Genomic DNA, 19,354 nt, shown 5'->3' on the forward strand with positions numbered 1-19,354 from the left:
TTATTGACTGTACTAAAGTATATGTCACAAGAATTAATCATAAATGCAGATATTTGCTTCAATAGCCTTTATTTTTTTCTCCTTTATAATTTACTTGTGAAAAATATAAAGTTTAAACAAAAAAACGAATCCTAAATTCTAGGGCTACAGTAATAATTACAAGAAAAACATCAACACGTATAGTATAATCACTCATACTGTACAGCACTGTGAGGGTTCTAGTTCTCCCTCTCTCCTGCATTTGGCCAGAAGTTCTCATCAACATCACATCTTATGTCTTCTCTAGTGATGCATCTTGGAAAGTATCTTCTGGAATGTCTAATCCAACCGTCAGGAGAAGTGTCTCCACACCCCGCATTCATGGCATCCAGTAAGGACATCTGGCCATGTGGATGGCGGTCATAAAACTTCCAGGAAGGGGAGTATAGAGGCAGGAACAGTACTGACATCCTGGGATGTGTAATAAACCAGTCTGTGACTGCAGCAGAGTAGTGGAATGTCACATTATCCCACACAACAACCAAGGTAGGGGAGTTTCTTGCCCCTCTCTCCTCTGCTGGCACAAGTCGATTATGCAGACTATGTGTGATCCTCTCCACAGCCAGGTAAGTTCAGTTCCAACGTGTTTGATATGTTTTTGGACATATAGAGGGACATTATCGAACAAAACAAACATTTATTGTCTAACATGGAGACCTGGGAGTGCCACCAGATGAAGATCATCAAAGGTAAGTGATTCATTTTAACGCTATTTCTGACTTGTGAGCCCTCTCCTTGGCTGGAAAATGGCTGTATGGTTTTCTGTGACTAGGCGCTGACCTAACATAATCGCATGGTGTGCTTTCTCCATAAAGCCTTTTTGAAATCGGACACTGTGGTCGGATTTACAAGAAGTTTATCTTTGAAATGGTGTATAATACTTGTATGTTTGAGGGATTTTAATAACGGGATTTCTGTTGTTTGAATTTGGCGCCCTGCAATTTCACTGGCTGTTGTCGAGGTGGGACGCTAGCGTGCTTGCAAGTTGAAGAGGTGTTTGATAGTTCCTTGGTTCGTTTGTTTGTGGTTGCAGAGGTGAGCATATTGTAGTTTGTCATCTTTAATGGATGTTTCCTCTGTGGATGAAATTATTGCATCAATCTGGGCAAAATGTATATAGCCTGACCAGTTCGGTTTTATACAAATTAACTTAAACCAGCAAAAAAGTGCAATCTGTAAGTGTTTGGGCAATGACAAAAAAATGGTTTTGGCTCTGTAGTCCAGCACATTGGATTTTAAAAGATATAATGACAATGTGGTTAAAGTGCAGACTGTAAGAATGTGTTTTTATTCATATCAAATGAAACATTTAGAAATTACAGCATGTTTTGAATAATGTCACTGTCCAAGTACATATGAATGTTGGGGAATATTGTTCTTTCCCGCAGTTACAAGAACTATAGTTTTAGCAAACATGATTTTTGGCTATTATTCGAAATTCAGTGATCCAACCATCCAACCAGCTAACGTAAACTCACCCCATTCCGTACAAATGTGCGCAACCGCGACATTCAAACGAGGCTGCAAAGAAAACTAATGGGACTGTAGCGACTGTGTTGACTTGAAAATATGAGGTGTGAACTACGTTTCTATTCAAGCGTTGATCGACATGGTAATGGCTCCATAGTATTGGAGAAAAGTTGAAAAAACTGACCCTCCATTACATCGTGACGTGTCATGCCGTAACGTACAGCACGCATAAGGCAACTATTTATGTCTTACAATCTCTCCACCAGGTGTAGCACTTCTCTCATCATTTAAAAACAAGAAATGGACAGTGACGGGGGTCATTTTTTGTGTCACGATCATGATTCTCAAAGCCGCTGTTTACTTCTAAGATCACTTTAGCACCGCCCTAAAAACCCGATTCATATTCGACACAAACCTTCAAATAGGTATGTAATGACACATTATATAAACTCTTTATAGTGTTTTATTTACATTTTAGAGGCGATAAGGTGATAAGTTGGACAGATCGAGTGAAAAAAAGCAGTTTTCCCACATGACATCTCTCCTTCTCACTACCACGCATTAGTTTCGCTTCCCCACCTGCCATTTTTTAGAAGACCCGACGGAGCTCATTGCCTTCTTGAATCATGCAGAGATGGGCATCATGAAGATCTCGGCATGAATTCTGTTGGAAAGGGGAGAAATTGTGCTTTACAATGGTATTGACATTACAGTTGATCTGGAAGTATTACGTTTTTGGGTGTTAAAATAAGGTCAATTGTATGGACCAAGGCAATGTACAAAAGTGAGTGAGTTTACGTTAGGTAATAAGCACGCAAAAAAACCATAATGCACATACCTAAAAATCCCAGGTCTCAAAATTTGTTATTTATTTTATCTTCCCAAGATCCTTAATTTAAATTTTAGCTATCCCCAACAACTTACCTTATGGGGATGGCTAGCTACTAGAGTCACCATAATGTAATTGCGGTAGTAGCCCACACTACAGCTTATAGTTCCTTCAGCTGTGTAAAGACTTTGGTCAGGGTTAGCTTCTATCTAGCTAGCAACAGTATGAGCTAGCTAAAGTTAGCATTATGCTACAGATTGAATGCAACTGGCTAGTAGCAACACTTTGTTAGCTACATTACATAACCTACACAACAAAATAACATATATATAAAACGTACTTTTCGTACCATTACATGCTTCCTCAAGTTTGACGCAGAGTTATTGTAGGCAGCCACCTCCACCCTCTTTGGTAAGCAGAGCTTACATTCCATAATTACACTGTCTCCTCTTCTCTGCTTGAAGCTGAAGTGTTCTTTGAGATGCGGCAAGGGATTTCCTTTGTCGTGGTCTTCAGAAGACCCGGCCACTCGCTCTGTCTCTGTGTGTCTGTATTGTCTGTATTGTCTCCTGAACCTGCTCAACCTCGTTAGGCTCCATTTATTTTCAAGTTGATTAGGAAACCTTTTTTGTCATGGCATGTAGCTACCTTTTTTTAACTTTTAGAAAATCCTGCTACGATGTGATTGGTCCGTTTTGGCACGATATGTGAAATTGAATTGTATTGGTCCATCTGGTCATGTTACTTGTCACTGACAAACAAGTGATCAGTTCTAGCTGCTACAAAAGGCTAACTTTATGTGCTTGCCATGATGATGCGTATCTGTTATGGTAAGGGGTTAGGGAAAATCGGATTTTGAATGGGACTGAATTCTGTGTTGCCACAAGGTTAGCTGTACAAAACTGTGTGTGTGTGCGTGTGTACTGTATGTGTGTGTGTGGCGTGTACCTGCGCCTGTCATGGGTGTTTCCCAAACCTGGTCCTCGAGTACCCACAACAGTACATGTTTTTTTGTATCCCTGGACAAGCACACCTGATTCAATTGTCAGCTAATCATCAAGCCCTCAATGAATTGAATGATGTGTGTTTGTCAAGGACTAGTTTGCCAACTAAACTGTGTCCTGTTGGGGGTACTCGAGGATCAGGGTTGGGAAACACTGCCATAGAGTTCCTCTGGTGCAGGTAGAAGTCAGTGGGCAGCTCTCAGAGGTGAGGCTTAGACTCTAATGGTTGGTACACCTGCAAAAACAGGTTGATGGCATCCTGCCGGTCTGAAACTGAAGGGGGGGGGGGGGGGGGGGGGGGGGTAGAGTGAGAGAGACAGAGGGAGAGAAAGAAAAGACAATATGCAGGGAGGTGTAACAGGGAGTCAAATTGGTCTATAGTGTTGGTCAGTTGAGCCTCTGCTGTGGTCAGTCATCTGAATGTCGATCTTATATCAGACCTTGGTCTGAGGTGCCAATGGAAGATGGGAAATGGAAGATGAGGCTAGAGAGAGAGAGACAAGGAAGATGTATAATCTAATCAAACTATATCTACATGAAAAGCTCCAGGGGCTCCTGAGATGAAAGCATCACTGAAAGGAAAACACAATTAAAACCAGACTACATCATGATGATGACTACACAGTTTGGGCATGTGGCAGGTGCGTGCTGTAGAGATAATAGTTTGGTTGGTGCAGGTGTGCATGTGTGTGTGCATTTAGCGTCTATGTGCCACATGTTGTATCATGTTGCGGTGGGGCGAGGTGTAATTGGTAAGATACACCTCCCTCTCTGCCCCGTAGCCATGTGGTAATGTACTAATGGCCATGGCGGGTAATTAGCCACTAAGCGAGGGTGTTTGGCTGCAATTACACACTCTCACTCTCTCTCCCTGGTAATTTCTACAGGCAATTTTCAGCTGAAGATTTGTTCAATAAATCAGTGGATAGGAATTAATGTCAAACAATAGAAGTACACACGCAGGCACACGAGTCCACATACGTCAATGAGAAGAAAATAAACATGTTTTTGTCATATTATTAGGGTGTGTCATCGATGTTTGTTAATTGTACATGGGAGACAGGTGAGGGAACTGTGTGTGTGTGTGTGTGTGTGTGTCAGCTTGTGTTCTTTTAATTAAACAATGCAGTTTCTCTGTTCTGTACATCCTCCACAGCTCCCAATGTAATTGATTACATGTGTACAGCACAATGTGATGTCAAGGCAATTTCTGTCCTTCTCCAAATAACATTTATTTAGGGTATAAAACTGAGAAATGGAGTGAAAGCTTCAAAGTTAGAAAACAGTTGCGGAGCTGGTGTGTGTGTGCGCGTACAGTCTCTATCACCGTCTCTAGACAGTTGCATTCATATTACGTTTTTTCTGCAAGAATATCGTCAAATCTGTATACTGGACTTTGATTTAGCTTTCCAGTATTAGTAGCCATATTATAAGTTCAACATTTGCAAAGCAATCAGTTTTCATAACTTCATAACTCTGAATATTCTGATAATTTTTGTGCAAAAGGAAAAGGCATGCTGTCGCAAAAGGTTAGCCCCTTCATTTTGCAACAGATACAGGGTTTCCAGATACTCCCATAAAGCCCAGCTCATTGGCTATCTAGCTAGCTTTGTTTGACACCGATTGGTGCTTATTTGATAAAGATACAGTCAATCAAATGAAGACCGGCCGCGTCATCGGCGTGCCAAGAAGGCGTCGCTCTCTGACCTAATTTGGTGTCCTATAGGATATACTACACCCCTAATTATATAGTGAAGTCTGGTTATGTTCTAGCATCTCTGAGGAATACATACAAATGTGATTTGACTGGTTGAAACAAAGTTTAGGGTTACATTTTCACAGATTCCTTTCTTTGCAAATTGAACGAGTGGAAATACAAAATCGATCGTGCATTCTATTTTTAGGATATGAAAAAGGATTTTATCTAACAAAACAACCCTTCATGTTATCTCTGGGACCCTTTGGATGATAAATCAGAGCAAGATTTCAGAATGTAAGTACACATTTGAACTTCAGAGGTGAATTTATCAAACCTATTTCTGTGAAAAAAAGTATTTTGTTGTTAGGAGCTCTCCTCAAACAATAGCATGGCATTTTCTCTGCAGTAATAGCTACTGTAAATTGGACAGTGCAGTTATATTAACAAGAGTTTAAGCTTTCAGCCAATAGAAGACACTTATATGTACCGACATTTGTTGTTTCTCTAAAATCTGCAATCGTGACAAAGCGCTGCATGTCCCATTGACGTGACACCAATCCTACTTTTTTGTCACTCTAAATTGAAAGAACTCAAGGAACATAATTATTTTCTGTGAAATAATCACTCGTCTTATATTTGAATCAAACCCAAATGGTTGTGCTCAATGGCTAGCGTTATAGTGGGTTTCTCTCTCCAGGGGACAGTGTGAGGTGTGGAACGTGCCAACACACACATAAAGACACACACACATGCAATGCACTAAGCTCACTAATGAAGACCTGGCCACCACACTGGGACATTGACCTGATTCCCACTCTCACTCAGCAGACAGTGAAGCTACAACATAGTGAGAATGCACTGAACTCAAGTGCATCACACTCTCAGGCCCCTGATCCACTCTTTTCTCTCACTCACTTCTCAAGCCCTATTTTTTTCTCCCACTCACTCCATACCAGCCAGGCCCCAGCAGAGCTCTTTGTGGATATCTTATATGACCCCTGGGGATCTAGTGCACGTCATTTCACTGAACCAAAGTTGCATTACCACCACAATCAGATAACTCACCTCCAAAGCCCTGTGTGTGTGTGTGTGTGTGTGTGTGTGTGTAGGGGCAGAGGGAGCAGATAGTGATGAGAAGACACAGCCAGACACTCAAACACACACAGACACACAGTGTGTATGTAGTCAACACACAAGGTCAATTACATCAACCTAGGGAGCCTCAAACGTTTTAATATGAAAAGACCATGATGCAATATCAACGATAATAATCTCATCTAAATAAACAATTCCCCCTATAATCCAATATTACCATCTCTCCCATCAGGCCTTTCTGTTGAGTGGATCAATCCCATTACTCACTAGGATTGAGATAAATCGATCAAGGCCCCCAGTAAAAAACTTCAGAGTCGCATTCCTCACTAAAGTCCTGAGTAGGAAATAATGTGTTGGTTAACGAGCTGAGAAGCCATTTTGTCATCTGTAAGATGGCAGTGTGACTGAAGGGAGATATGGGTTCTGTGGTAATGATAGAATGGGGGAGGTGGGGGAGGTGGGTGGGTGTACGCGTGTGTGTGAGAGAGTGAGAGTTTGTGTGTGAGAGTGTGAGAGTGTGAGAGTGTGTGTGTGTGTGTGTGTGTGTGTGTGTGTCTCCGCGCACATGTGCATGCGTGTGTGAATAAGTATTTTCACGTGGGAGTGTGTGAGGGTGATTCAGAAGAAAATTCTCTGGGAGACCCGGGGGAATTTCTACAGCTCTATTAAATCCTCCACTAAACAGGAGAGATATGAAACAGAGACAAGGGGAAGCTTTTCTAATCAACTCTGTGTCTACAATGTTCTACAATACCAGAGGTCTGTGAAGTAGGAAATAGAGCCATTGTGATTTGAAGGGATAAAGCCAGGAACATAACACTTAGTGCTCTGTATTGAAGATTTCCCCTGTGTTCTAGATTGGCTATTCTAAGGTACTCCAAGGCAACAACAATGGAGAGTTCTACCCCTCTGCTCTCTACTTTAACTCTTCCCTAGAATGTTGTTGGAAATGAGAATATGTCCTCAAACAACGGTGCCAGTAAATGCAATCAATAAATAAATGGACACATTTACAATGCATTGGAAAGTATTCAGACCCCTTGACTTCTTAAATGTAAGACGTTTATTTATTTAATCCATTTTAGAATAAGGCTGTAACATAACAAAATGTGGAAAAAGTCAAGGGATCTGAATACTTTCTGAATGCACTGTACATTTAGGGTTGATTTATGAGGATAATGTCCAGCTCTCTACAAAGTGTTTGTCTACCAGAATACTCTACAGCCATAGTATCCACTGTAATGCTAACAATGTGCCTTCACAGTGTGTGTGTGTGTGCATGCGTGTGTGTGTGCCAGGTCGTGGGAGAGAGTATGTACAATTCACTTGATGTATAATATTATTAAGAGGTCGCCACTCACCGTACACTGGGTCTACAAGCTCATCATTGATTTTCTTTGAAATGTAAAGCTTTGGGGAAATTAAAGATGATTGGAAAGGGAGGAGGGGGGAGAGCTGGATCTTGTTATGTAACAAGAGTTCAGGTCTGGATGACGAATCAGTGTTTCCATGGTAACGGGGAGAGGTTCATGGGGGGCAGGTGTGGGTGGAAGGACAGACAGATTAATTGGCAGGGCTCCCATTATCTGACAGAGAGAGCATGGAGGTAGTGGGAGCACTGGTTCAACAGTAGTGGGAGAAGGGGAGGGGAGTGAGGGGATGAGGATGGGGTGAAAGGAATTCACTAGTGGATAAGTTAAGCAGTGGTCTCATAATTACAGGGCAGGGGTGTGGTGTGTGGGCAGGGGTGTGTGTGTGTGTGGTGTCTACCTGAGAAAGCATTGCTGTCGTAGCAGGACAGGGTCTGCATGATGTCTTTCGAGTGCTGTGTCCAGGGGGTTATCTTGCGGTAGGTCTTGACCCTGTGGCCCAGCTGGGAGCCCCTGTACTGCAGAGACAGGGTGGCCCCCATGGTCCTCATACAGCTTCTCAAAAAGCCTACATGGGGGTAAAGGTCACACAGGGGGCACCGCAAGGTTAGAGGTTAGAGAACTGAAGTCAATGTATATTTGATGTACTGAATGCTTTAAGTTCTTATGTCAGCTTTCGGTAATGTTTAAATGAATCTCTGGCGAGAATAAGGAGTAGGGTAGGGTTTAACCTGACACAGTCCGTGTCAAACTGCAACCTTGGCTTGTCAATCATGCCCAGAGAGTAGAGCTGATAGACGAGAGCACACTTCCCCACTATGAACTGGGCGGAGTTAGTACGGTACAGACAGTCCACACAGTTATTCCTCAACACACCCGTCTGAGGTGAGGAGAGTGAATCTCAACAACAACAAAAAAACATCTCAAAGTAGGTGCTGATAAAAGTTGGGCATCATCTCCATCTTGAGGTTTCAATGTCAACAGCCACCATCGGTTCTGGTGTTCAATACCTTTCTAAAGCCCCTGACCCAGATCCACTGAAGATTCATTGGAAATAAACAAGACAACATACATGACAAGACAACATCTTTAATCCATCATTCCTCATTTATATAAGCTACAAAACAGTTTAGGGGAAAAAACAATCAATAATCAGGATAACTTGTTCTGAAACATTAAATGGATAAACATGCAAAACATTCTCAGCACTGCCTGGACTGCGCAAAAATGCAAATGCTTTCCGTTTGAGTTATATTAGGTTTTATTTTCATCGTCCTAGGAGCAGCCAAGCCACAGGAAAACAGTAAGTTGATATGTGCCCACTTGAGGTGAGACATCCAGCAAGGTCTCCCCATCCGAGGAGGGTATGTTTAGTATGTTTGTTGAACTTTTATACTCCAATTTTCTAGAGATGGCACAACTCTTAAGTTTCTGAATCTGAACACATTTAGGACAGGTGCATCAAGGAGTAATTCTCCAATTCCACAATGGCCTAAAGCACTGTATGATAACAACCAGAGGAACATAGGCTCTACTCATAGCATCTCTTTCATTACCATCCAGATTACCATCCAATCTTCTCTGCTTATCAATTTAGTCACTCTAGGCTTGCTTCATTGCCAAGTCCAGCCCGATGCTCTTATGCAAAGCATCATACGCTAATGTTTTTTCCATCCATGTCTTGATTTGATGGGGTTGAACTCAAGATGCAATCTAATCAAAGCTAGAGATACAGTATTAAGACCTAGCTGTACTAGCCTGATAACAGATTATATAAGCGGTCATGCTGACATCTCATACAGGAGACAAGGTTACAGGCCAACCAAGGCTGGCTGAGTAACCAGTATTGTCCTGCCTCTTCTCCAGCAGAGCCCAAAATCCTTTTCTTCCATTCTCTTTCCTGCTTGAATTTTTTTTTTGTGGTTGTCTTAGAAGGCTGGCCCTCCAGAGAGCAGCATGGTAGCCTCCAAGCGAGAAACCCCAGAGCTACTCAGAACGTCAGATGTCTGAAAGTAAGAAACAAATAGCAAATTAAGAAGTAAACAGAGGTCTCTTCATTTGAGAAGCACGTCCGCTCAGGAACTGAGACTAGAGTGGACTCAACAACCCCGCCGGAGACGAGAGTTTAACGGCTTTGTGTGTGTATGTGTGTGTGTGTGCATGCGTCTGCGTTTCTTAGGAGTGAGAGCTTGCATAAAAGCGAGGGAGTGGGAGGGTGTTTGATAATGTAACATAAGGCTAGTAAATACAGGCAGTATGGCTAGTAGGTTATGTAACCAGATGGAAATGTCAATGCATGTGATTAAGATATGCAGATATTGTGAGCAGAGCACCCCTCCACACCCTGATTCTGCATGAACTGTAATCTACTCAGAAAGTCAGGGAAACCCTGGCCATGAGCAAGACCAACTCCCATGTTACACACCCATCTACTCCCAGTACTGAATATAATTCATATTGGAAGGAAAGGTTCTACATTAAATTGCTATTAAAGCATGATTGTGAAATATGATTCGCTATCAAATGGAACTTTACAGCCCTCTGAGGAACTGTCTAACCTTAAAGTTCTCTCTTGTTATGTCAGTCAGCGACAGTCACTGAATTAGTCATGTCAGCTAAGACTTTTTAGATTGGTAATTTAGTCTAGCCAGCTATATAAACTGGTAATAATCTTGGCAGAATACCAGCCAGGCACGCAGGGCACGTACCCAGGTGCCCTGACCTCCATGGGACCCCCATTGATTTTGTTAGTCACTCTCGCTCAGATATCATATTAACATGGCAGCAACATTTTCTTTACACCCCATGGCAAAATGTGAAGAATTGCAGGAAATTAAATGTAAAACTAAAAATGTTCTCTCCGTCAAGTGCAGAGCAACTCTCACACAACCAAATCTTGCTTAGGGCCCCCAAAGGGAAGCACGTTTTCATGAGCTTGGGTCCCAGGAAACCCTGAATTTCTCATTTGGTTACCAGGCTGAAATTCTTTAAGAACTCTTGGTCTAACCCTTTAACCCTTTAAAACAAGCAATTATCACAACTGAAACCAATTATGACAATTTAACACCAACCCCGCCAACAAATCTAGAGGGTGGGTGAACATGTGAGTGTTAGGGGTGGTAGACATAGAGGTATAGGTTGTGTTTCCCCCTTAATTGGTTAAGGATAAAACTTGGGGAGGGAAAGCTGATCCAAGATCTGGGTTCCTCCATACCTCTTGCTGTACCGGGCCATGTCCCAGGCGATGTAGTCAATGTAATGTTCTGGAGAGAGGAACTGGTTGAGGTTGATGATGGCTGGGAAGAGCTCCTCAGGAAGGATCTTATCATGCTTCCTCTTCTCTCGTTTCTACATAAAAAATTAAAAAGATTATACATAAAAAAAAAAGAAAAAAAAAGAACAAGTTCTCATTTACAATTGCGACCTGGCCAAGATAAAGCAAAGTAGTTCGACAGATACAACGACACAGAGTTACACATGAAGTAAAACAAACATACAGTCAATAATACAGTATAAACAAGTCTATATACAATGTGAGCAAATGAGGTGAGAAGGGAGGTAAAGGCAAAAAAGGCCATGGTGGCAAAGTAAATACAATATAGCAAGTAAAACACTGGAATGGTAGTTTTGCAATGGAAGAATGTGCAAAGTAGAAATAAAAATAATGGGGTGCAAAGGAGCAAAATAAATAAATAAATAAAAATTAAATACAGTTGGGAAAGAGGTAGTTGTTTGGGCTAAATTATAGGTGGGCTATGTACAGGTGCAGTAATCTGTGAGCTGCTCTGACAGTTGCTGCTTAAAGCTAGTGAGGGAGATAAGTGTTTCCAGTTTCAGAGATTTTTGTAGTTCGTTCCAGTCATTGGCAGCAGAGAACTGGAAGGAGAGGCGGCCAAAGAAAGAATTGGTTTTGGGGGTGACTAGAGAGATATACCTGCTGGAGCGTGTGCTACAGGTGGGAGATGCTATGGTGACCAGCGAGCTGAGATAAGGGGGGACTTTACCTAGCAGGGTCTTGTAGATGACATGGAGCCAGTGGGTTTGGCGACGAGTATGAAGCGAGGGCCAGCCAACGAGAGCGTACAGGTCGCAATGGTGGGTAGTATATGGGGCTTTGGTGATAAAACGGATTGCACTGTGATAGACTGCATCCAATTGGTTGAGTAGGGTATTGGAGGCTATTTTGTAAATGACATCGCCAAAGTCGAGGATTGGTAGGATGGTCAGTTTTACAAGGGTATGTTTGGCAGCATGAGTGAAGGATGCTTTGTTGCGAAATAGGAAGCCAATTCTAGATTTAACTTTGGATTGGAGATGTTTGATATGGGTCTGGAAGGAGAGTTTACAGTCTAACCAGACACCTAAGTATTTGTAGTTGTCCACGTATTCTAAGTCAGAGCCGTCCAGAGTAGTGATGTTGGACAGGCGGGTAGGTGCAGGAAGCGATCGGTTGAAGAGCATGCATTTAGTTTTACTTGTATTTAAGAGCAATTGGAGGCCACGGAAGGAGAGTTGTATGGCATTGAAGCTTGCCTGGAGGGTTGTTAACACAGTGTCCAAAGAAGGGCCAGAAGTATACAGAATGGTGTCGTCTGCGTAGAGGTGGATCAGAGACTCACCAGCAGCAAGAGCGACCTCATTGATGTATACAGAGAAGAGAGTCGGTCCAAGAATTGAACCCTGTGGCACCCCCATAGAGACTGCCAGAGGTCCGGACAGCAGACCCTCCGATTTGACACACTGAACTCTATCAGAGAAGTAGTTGGTGAACCAGGCGAGGCAATCATTTGAGAAACCAAGGCTGTCGAGTCTGCCGAGGAGGGTGTGGTGATTGTCAGAGTCGAAAGCCTTGGCCAGATCAATGAATACGGCTGCACAGTAATGTTTCTTATCGATGGCGGTTAAGATATCGTTTAGGACCTTGAGCGTGGCTGAGGTGCACCCATGACCAGCTCTGAAACCAGATTGCATAGCAGAGAAGGTATGGTGAGATTCGAAATGGTCGGTAATCTGTTTGTTGACTTGGCTTTCGAGACCTTAGAAAGGCACAGTAGGATAGATATAGGTCTGTAGCAGTTTGGGTCAAGAGTGTCCCCCCCTTTGAAGAGGGGGATGACCGCAGCTGCTTTCCAATCTTTGGGAATCTCAGACGACACGAAAGAGAGGTTGAACAGGCTAGTAATAGGGGTGGCAACAATTTCGGAAAGAAAGGGTCCAGATTGTCTAGCCCGGCTGATTTGTAGGGGTCCAGATTTTGCAGCTCTTTCAGAACATCAGCTGAATGGATTTGGGAGAAGGAGAAATGGGGAAGGCTTGGGCGAGTTGCTGTTGGGGGTGCAGTGCTGTTGTCCGGGGTAGGAGTAGCCAGGTGGAAATCATGGCCAGCCTTAGAAAAATGCTTATTGAGATTTATCAGTGGTGACAGTGTTTCCTATCTTCAGTGCAGTGGGCAGCTGGGAGGAGGTGTTCTTATTCTCCATGGACTTTACAGTGTCCCAGAACTTTTTTGAGTTAGTGTTGCAGGAAGCAAATTTCTGCTTGAAAAAGCTAGCCTTGGCTTTTCTAACTGCCTGTGTATAATGGTTTCTAGCTTCCCTGAACAGCTGCATATCACGGGGGCTGTTCGATGCTAATGCAGAACGCCATAGGATGTTTTTGTGTTGGTTAAGGGCAGTCAGGTCTGGGGAGAACCAAGGGCTATATCTGTTCCTGGTTCTAAATTTCATACATACAGACACGGAGACACACACATCGTCAGCGTTACCCATTTAGACTGAAAGAAAAGTCTCTGATTTATCAAAAAAGGCATGAAAGTCTATGGCAATGTCTTACTTTTGTCTTTGGGCAAAATTGCTTCTGCTGCTAAACTAGGTTGTTTGAACATTTCGATCCATTAACTACCTAACTAAGTTCAGCTGGAGCTACGTTACAGAAGAGAAGAGGAGATGGGAGAACTGTGAATAAGGGGTGACCACCCTACCCTCCTCCCTCCCTAACACCACTCCTCAGTCCTCTGCCTGCACATGGCCAGAGCTTGTGCAAGCAATGGATGGTTGTGATAGGCTATTTCTGTCCTGCGCAGGACACCTGAGCTCAAGAGCAAGAAGGGGTGTGTGTGTGTGTGTGTGTGTGTGTGTAATGGCGTGTAATGGCGCCGGAGGGGATATGGCTGCCGTTTTACGTCTCCTAACCAACTGTGCTATTTTGTGTGTTTATTCACATTGTTTGTACATAATGTTTCTGCTATTGTGTTACTTTTCATTCAATGTCTTAGTTCAGCCTATTTAGTAAATATTTTCTTAACTCTATTTCTTGAAATTCATTTTTGGTTAGCTTGTAAGTAAGCATTTCACAGTAAGGTCTACTACACCTGTTGAATTCGGCGCATGTGACAAATAACATTTTATTTGATGTGTATTTAAGGTGGTTTTCAAACGGCTTATAACCACTAGCCCCTAACCAGTTTCATCCCTCCACAGTAACAGAGGCCTTTGAGTTTGAAGTCAGAGCAGCAACATATTGGCAACAAATAGGTGACCAAGAACAAAATGGTCACTCTGACAGAGCTCCAGAGTTTCTCTGTGGATGTGGGAGACCTTTCCAGAAGGACAATCACCTCTGCAGCATTATAAAACAGGCCTTAATAGTAGAATGGACAGATGGAAGCCAATCCTCAGTAAAAAGACAAGACAGCCCGCTTGGAGTTTGCCAAAAGGCACGTAAAGTCTCTCAAACCATGAGAAACAAGATTCTCTGGTCTGATGAAACCAAGATTGAACTCTTTGGCCTGAATGCCACGCGTCATGTCTGAAGGAAACCTGGCACCATTCCTGAAACCTGGCACCATTCCATCATGCTGTAGGCATGTTTTTCAGCAGCACTGGGAGACTAGTCAGGATCGAGGAAAAGATTAACAGAGCAAAGTACAGAGAGATCCTTGATGAAAACCTTCTCCAGAGTGCTCAGGATCTTAGACTGGGGCGAAGGTTCACCTTCCAACAGGACAGCCACCTTAAGCACACTGTCTCTGAATCTCCTTGAGTGGCCGGTATTTGGGAAATTTCTCCCATTCTTCTCTACAGATCCTCTCAAACTCTGTCAGGTTGGAAGTGGAGCATTGCTGCACAGCTATTTTCAGGTCTCTTCAGAGATATTCAATCGGGATCAACTCCGGGCTCTGGCTGGGCTAGAGGTTATTCAGAGACTTCTCCCGGAGCCACTCATGAAATTTGATTAACCACCTTCAAGTCCTAGGTGATGGCGATTCGATCAAATCGAATCAACCCCCCAAAGTATTTGTCACGTGCCGAATACAAAAGGTGTTCACCTTACAGTGAAATGCTTACTTATAAGCCCAACAATTTGGTTTTAAGAAGAATAAACTAAATATAAAAAGTAACACATTAAAATAACAATAATGAGGCTATATACAGGGGATAATGGTACCGAGTCAATGTGCAGGGGTACAGGTTAGTCGAGGTAATTTGTACATGTAGGTAGGGGTAACTATGCATAGATTAGTAACAGCGGGGGGGGGCAATGCAAATCAATGCAAATCAATGCAAATAGTCCAGGTGGCCACTTGATTAATTGTTCAGTAGTCTTATGGCTTGGGGGTAGAAGCTGTTAAGGAGCCTTTTGGACCTAGACATGGCACTCCGGTAATGCTTGCCCTGTGGTAGTAGAGAGAACAGACTTGGGTGACTGGAGTCTGACTTTTTTTTGGTCCTTCCTCTGACACCGCCTAGTATATAGGTCCTGGATGGCAGGGAGCTTGGCCCCAGTGATGTACAGGGCAGTACGCACTACCCTCTGTAGCGCCTTGTGGTCGGATGCCGAGCAGTTGCCATACGAGGTGGTGATGTACCCGGTCAGGATGCTCTGGATGGTGCAGCTGTATAACTTTTTGAGGATGTGGGGACCCATAACAAATCTTTTCAGTCTCCCGAGGGGGAAAAGGCATAGTCGTGCCCTCTTCACGACTATCTTTGTGTGTTTAGACCATGATTGTTTTTTGGTGATGTGGACACTAAGGAACTTGAAACTCTCGACCCGGTCCACTACAGCCCTGTTGATGCAAATAGGGGCATGTCCGGCCCTCCTTTTCCTGTAGTCCACGACCATCTCCTTTGTATTGCTCACATTGAGGGACAGGTTGTTGTCCTGGCACCACACTGCCAGGTCTTTGACCTCGTCCCTATAGGCTGTCTTACCATTGTTGGTGATAAGACCTATCCCCGTTGTCATTAGAAAACTTAATGATGTTGTTGGTGAGCCTCCCGACCTGTGGGGCGTTGTCTGGGTTAGGGGAGGATTTGACTGGCACACTCTATCGACTCCTGTGGAGGGCTGGGCACATGCACATTGACACGGTCGTCAGGTGTACGGTGTTTCCTCTGACACATTAGTGTGTCTGACTTCTGGTTTAAGTGGGCATTGTGTCAGTAGGTACACGTCTCTGTGTGTGGAGTAAAGGTGGTCTAGAGTTTTTTTCCCTCTGGTTGCATATGTGACATGCTGGTAGAAATGAGGGAAAACGGAATTAAGTTTGCCTACATTAAAGTCCCCGGCCACTAGGAGCACCTCCTCTGGATGAGCATTTTCTTGTTTGCTTATGACCATATATAGCTCTTTGAGTGCGGTCTTAGTGCCAGCATCGGTTTGTGGTGGTAAATAGACGGCTACGAAAATATAGATGAAAATTCTCTTGGTAGATAGTGTGGTCTACAGCTTGTCATGAGGTACTCTACCTCAGGTGAGCAATACCTCGAGACTACCTTAATATTATACATTGCATTCCAGCTGTTAATAACAAATAGACAATGCATGGAAAACACATGCAACTGTAAATGATCCGTGTCATCGTTCAGCCACGATGTTACATTTTTTTTATGTCCCATTGTTAGGATAGTCTCAAACAGCGTTCATCCAGTTTATTCTCCAGTGATTGCATGTTAGCCAATAGAATGGATGGTAGAGGCGGGTTACCCACTCACTGACGAATTCTCACAAGGCACCCTGATCTGCGTTCGACCAACCCTGCCAAGCTAAGCAGGCTCAGAATCTTGAGGGGGCTGTGCTGCTTTAGTCGGTCTCTGACCGCATTCACCTTTCTGATTTGGCTGCATATCGGCTACTTACAGAAGGCCCATAAAACAGATAAGGACTTCTCCTAAGTGTATGGGTCACTCAGGTGGGTGTCTAGGGTATAGGGTTGGGTACCGTTCCATCATGATAGGACAATAAATAAATAAACAATACTTATAATTTATTTTTAAATGTATATCCCATATCTGCACAAAATTGAAAGTTCTCTCTCACAACCCCTGCTCACAAACACACATGGGCTCTGGGATTTGCAACCTTTTTCCTTTTTTTCCTATTTTTAAACCATGTGAAGGAATGGCGTGATTAATGGTGAACCAACTACTTGTCTCCACAATGTCTGTGCGCCATTCACTCTCTCCTTTGGCCTTGAGGGAGATAAGGTCTGAAACAAGATGTGTGGGGTAGTATCTGGAACCATTGTATGTCATCTCTGATGTTGCACCTATCCTGGGATAGTGTATGACCTAGAGGCTCACTCCCCTCAGTGAGCTTGTCCAGGCGTGTGGTCAAGAAGGGGTTTTAATTGAGATGGGAGTATCTGGAGTTGACAATTGAGACGAGATTGGACCCTTGTCTTAGGGGCCAGACTCTGAACAATAAGAACAGTCTTCGTAGAAAATGATATCTGGCTGTGGGATATTTCTTTCTCATATATCAAGTTTCACCCTGTGACCCATTCCAATTTCAACATGCTTATAGGAAAGGACACTCAAGAAGCAAAGCACTTACACAAATGACTGATGATTGACTGAGAGAAATTGATGATAAAATGATTGGGGGGGCTGTCTTGTTAGTAGTAATCTGCTGCTGGAAATTGTATGTGTTATGGCTTTACAACCCCTGCTATAATGTGGATAGAGTTAATTGTCTACCAAAACACAAGAGGGCCTTCTTTAATGGAAGCCTCTCAAATATAATCCAGTTAGAATCAGGAATTCCCCAGGGTAGCCATTTAGGCCCATTGCTTTTTTCAATGTTTACTAATGACATGCCACTGACTTTGAATAAAGCCAGAGTGTCTATGTATGCAGATGACTCAACACTATACATGTCAGCTACTACAGTGACTGAAATGACTGCAACACTCAACAAAGAGCTGCAGTTATATGTTATATCGTATAGGTGGTTTAGGTATCATGATAGAGATAGAATATAGTAAAATAATGATACTGTAGTGTACATAGTAAATGTAATAACATTAATACAATAAATATCTTATGTCTTATGGGTGGTTGCGCATCATGGTGGAGATATCCGGGGACCAGTAGAGGGGTACGGAACCCCTGACCTGAAACGTACGAGGAGTAACTCCCCGCTGTGAATGACATCACCGACGCATCATGGATGATCTGCTCTGTCTCTACCTCATTGGCTACGTTGCCCTCTCCTCTGCATGATGAGCAAACCACCAATGTGACGTAAGATACTTATTGTACCACCTTAACCTCTGTTTGAAGAGCTCCTGATCTACATATGAGGGCAATTTACTTGAGAACTATACTCTTTGATGACCCCACATTGTTTTATTTATTAATTTATTTTTATTTTACAAAATCGTGCAAGTTTGGACCTGTAATTGTTTCATGGTCAGGACCATACAGTATACTGAACGAGAAACTCATCCCCAAAGGAAAACATGGGCCTAAGCTTAGCAGCATGGAGGGAAAAAGGCTTCACCACTGAACCTCAAAAACACAGCACGCTGACTCTGAACCCATTTATCATCCACTCGACACACACACAAAGAGATGCAGACAGAGATGTTATATTAACCTCATGCCCACTACATAACCCACCCAGAGTTTGTCCTGTTATCATGGCAACGGGATGTGGTGGAGGGGTACCTCGCATTGGCTCCTCTCTTGAGGAAGCGGGTGCCGGTGAATTTACTGAAGTGCCTGGCGATGAGGGTGACTCGTAAACCGGAGGACCATACTGTAGATCAACAGACGTTAAGGTGGAACACATAGGCATAAAATAATAATGGTTTCTAATAACAATTTGCAAATTATTGAATTGGAATTTACTTCCTGAATTGTAATGGCATTAACCCCAACCCTGCTAATCATCGTTCCCTTCTCTATACCCTCCATCTCTTCTTTAATCATGGAAAGGTGACCGGAAACATGACCGAATAAAAACAGTGCAGCTATTCACTCCACAAGGCAATCAAACAAGCAAGCAAAGCGTCAGTATAGAGAAAAAGTAGTCGCAATTCAACGGCACAATCACGAGAGGTATGTGGCTGGGTCCACAGTCAATCACGGATGACAAAAGGAAAACCAGCCCCGTCGCGGACACCAAAGTCTTGCTCCCAGACAAATTAAACAACTTCTTTGCTCGCTTTGAGGACAATACAGTGCCACTGACACGGCCCGCTACCAAAGCCTGTGGGCTCTCCTTCTCCATGGCCAACGTGAGTAAAACATTTAAATGTGTTAACCCTCAAAAGGCATCCTTAGCTGCTTCCTCAGAGCATGCGCAGGCCAGCTGACTGGTGTGTTTATGGACATATTCAACCAATCCCTATCCCAGTCTGTTGTCCCCACATGCTTCAAGATGGCCACCATTGGTCCTGTTTCCAAAAAAGCTAAGGTAACTGAACTAAATAATCTCCCCATTGCACTCACTTCTGTCATCATGAAGTGCTTTGATGAGTCAAGGACCACATCTCCACTCTACCTGATACCCTAGACACACTCCAGTTTGTTTACCACCCCAATAGGTCAACTGATGATGC

General features: G+C 43.2%; 1 pseudogene; it reads right to left on the reverse strand.

Moving 5' to 3' along the window:
* Positions 1-3,394: 3,394 nt before the first annotated feature.
* The window catches only part of LOC109900402 (polyphosphoinositide phosphatase-like), a 33,329-nt pseudogene continuing 17,369 nt past the window's right edge, over positions 3,395-19,354 (reverse strand).

Source organism: Oncorhynchus kisutch, linkage group LG12 (assembly GCF_002021735.2).
Source record: "Oncorhynchus kisutch isolate 150728-3 linkage group LG12, Okis_V2, whole genome shotgun sequence".
NCBI classification, from domain to species: domain Eukaryota; kingdom Metazoa; phylum Chordata; class Actinopteri; order Salmoniformes; family Salmonidae; genus Oncorhynchus; species Oncorhynchus kisutch.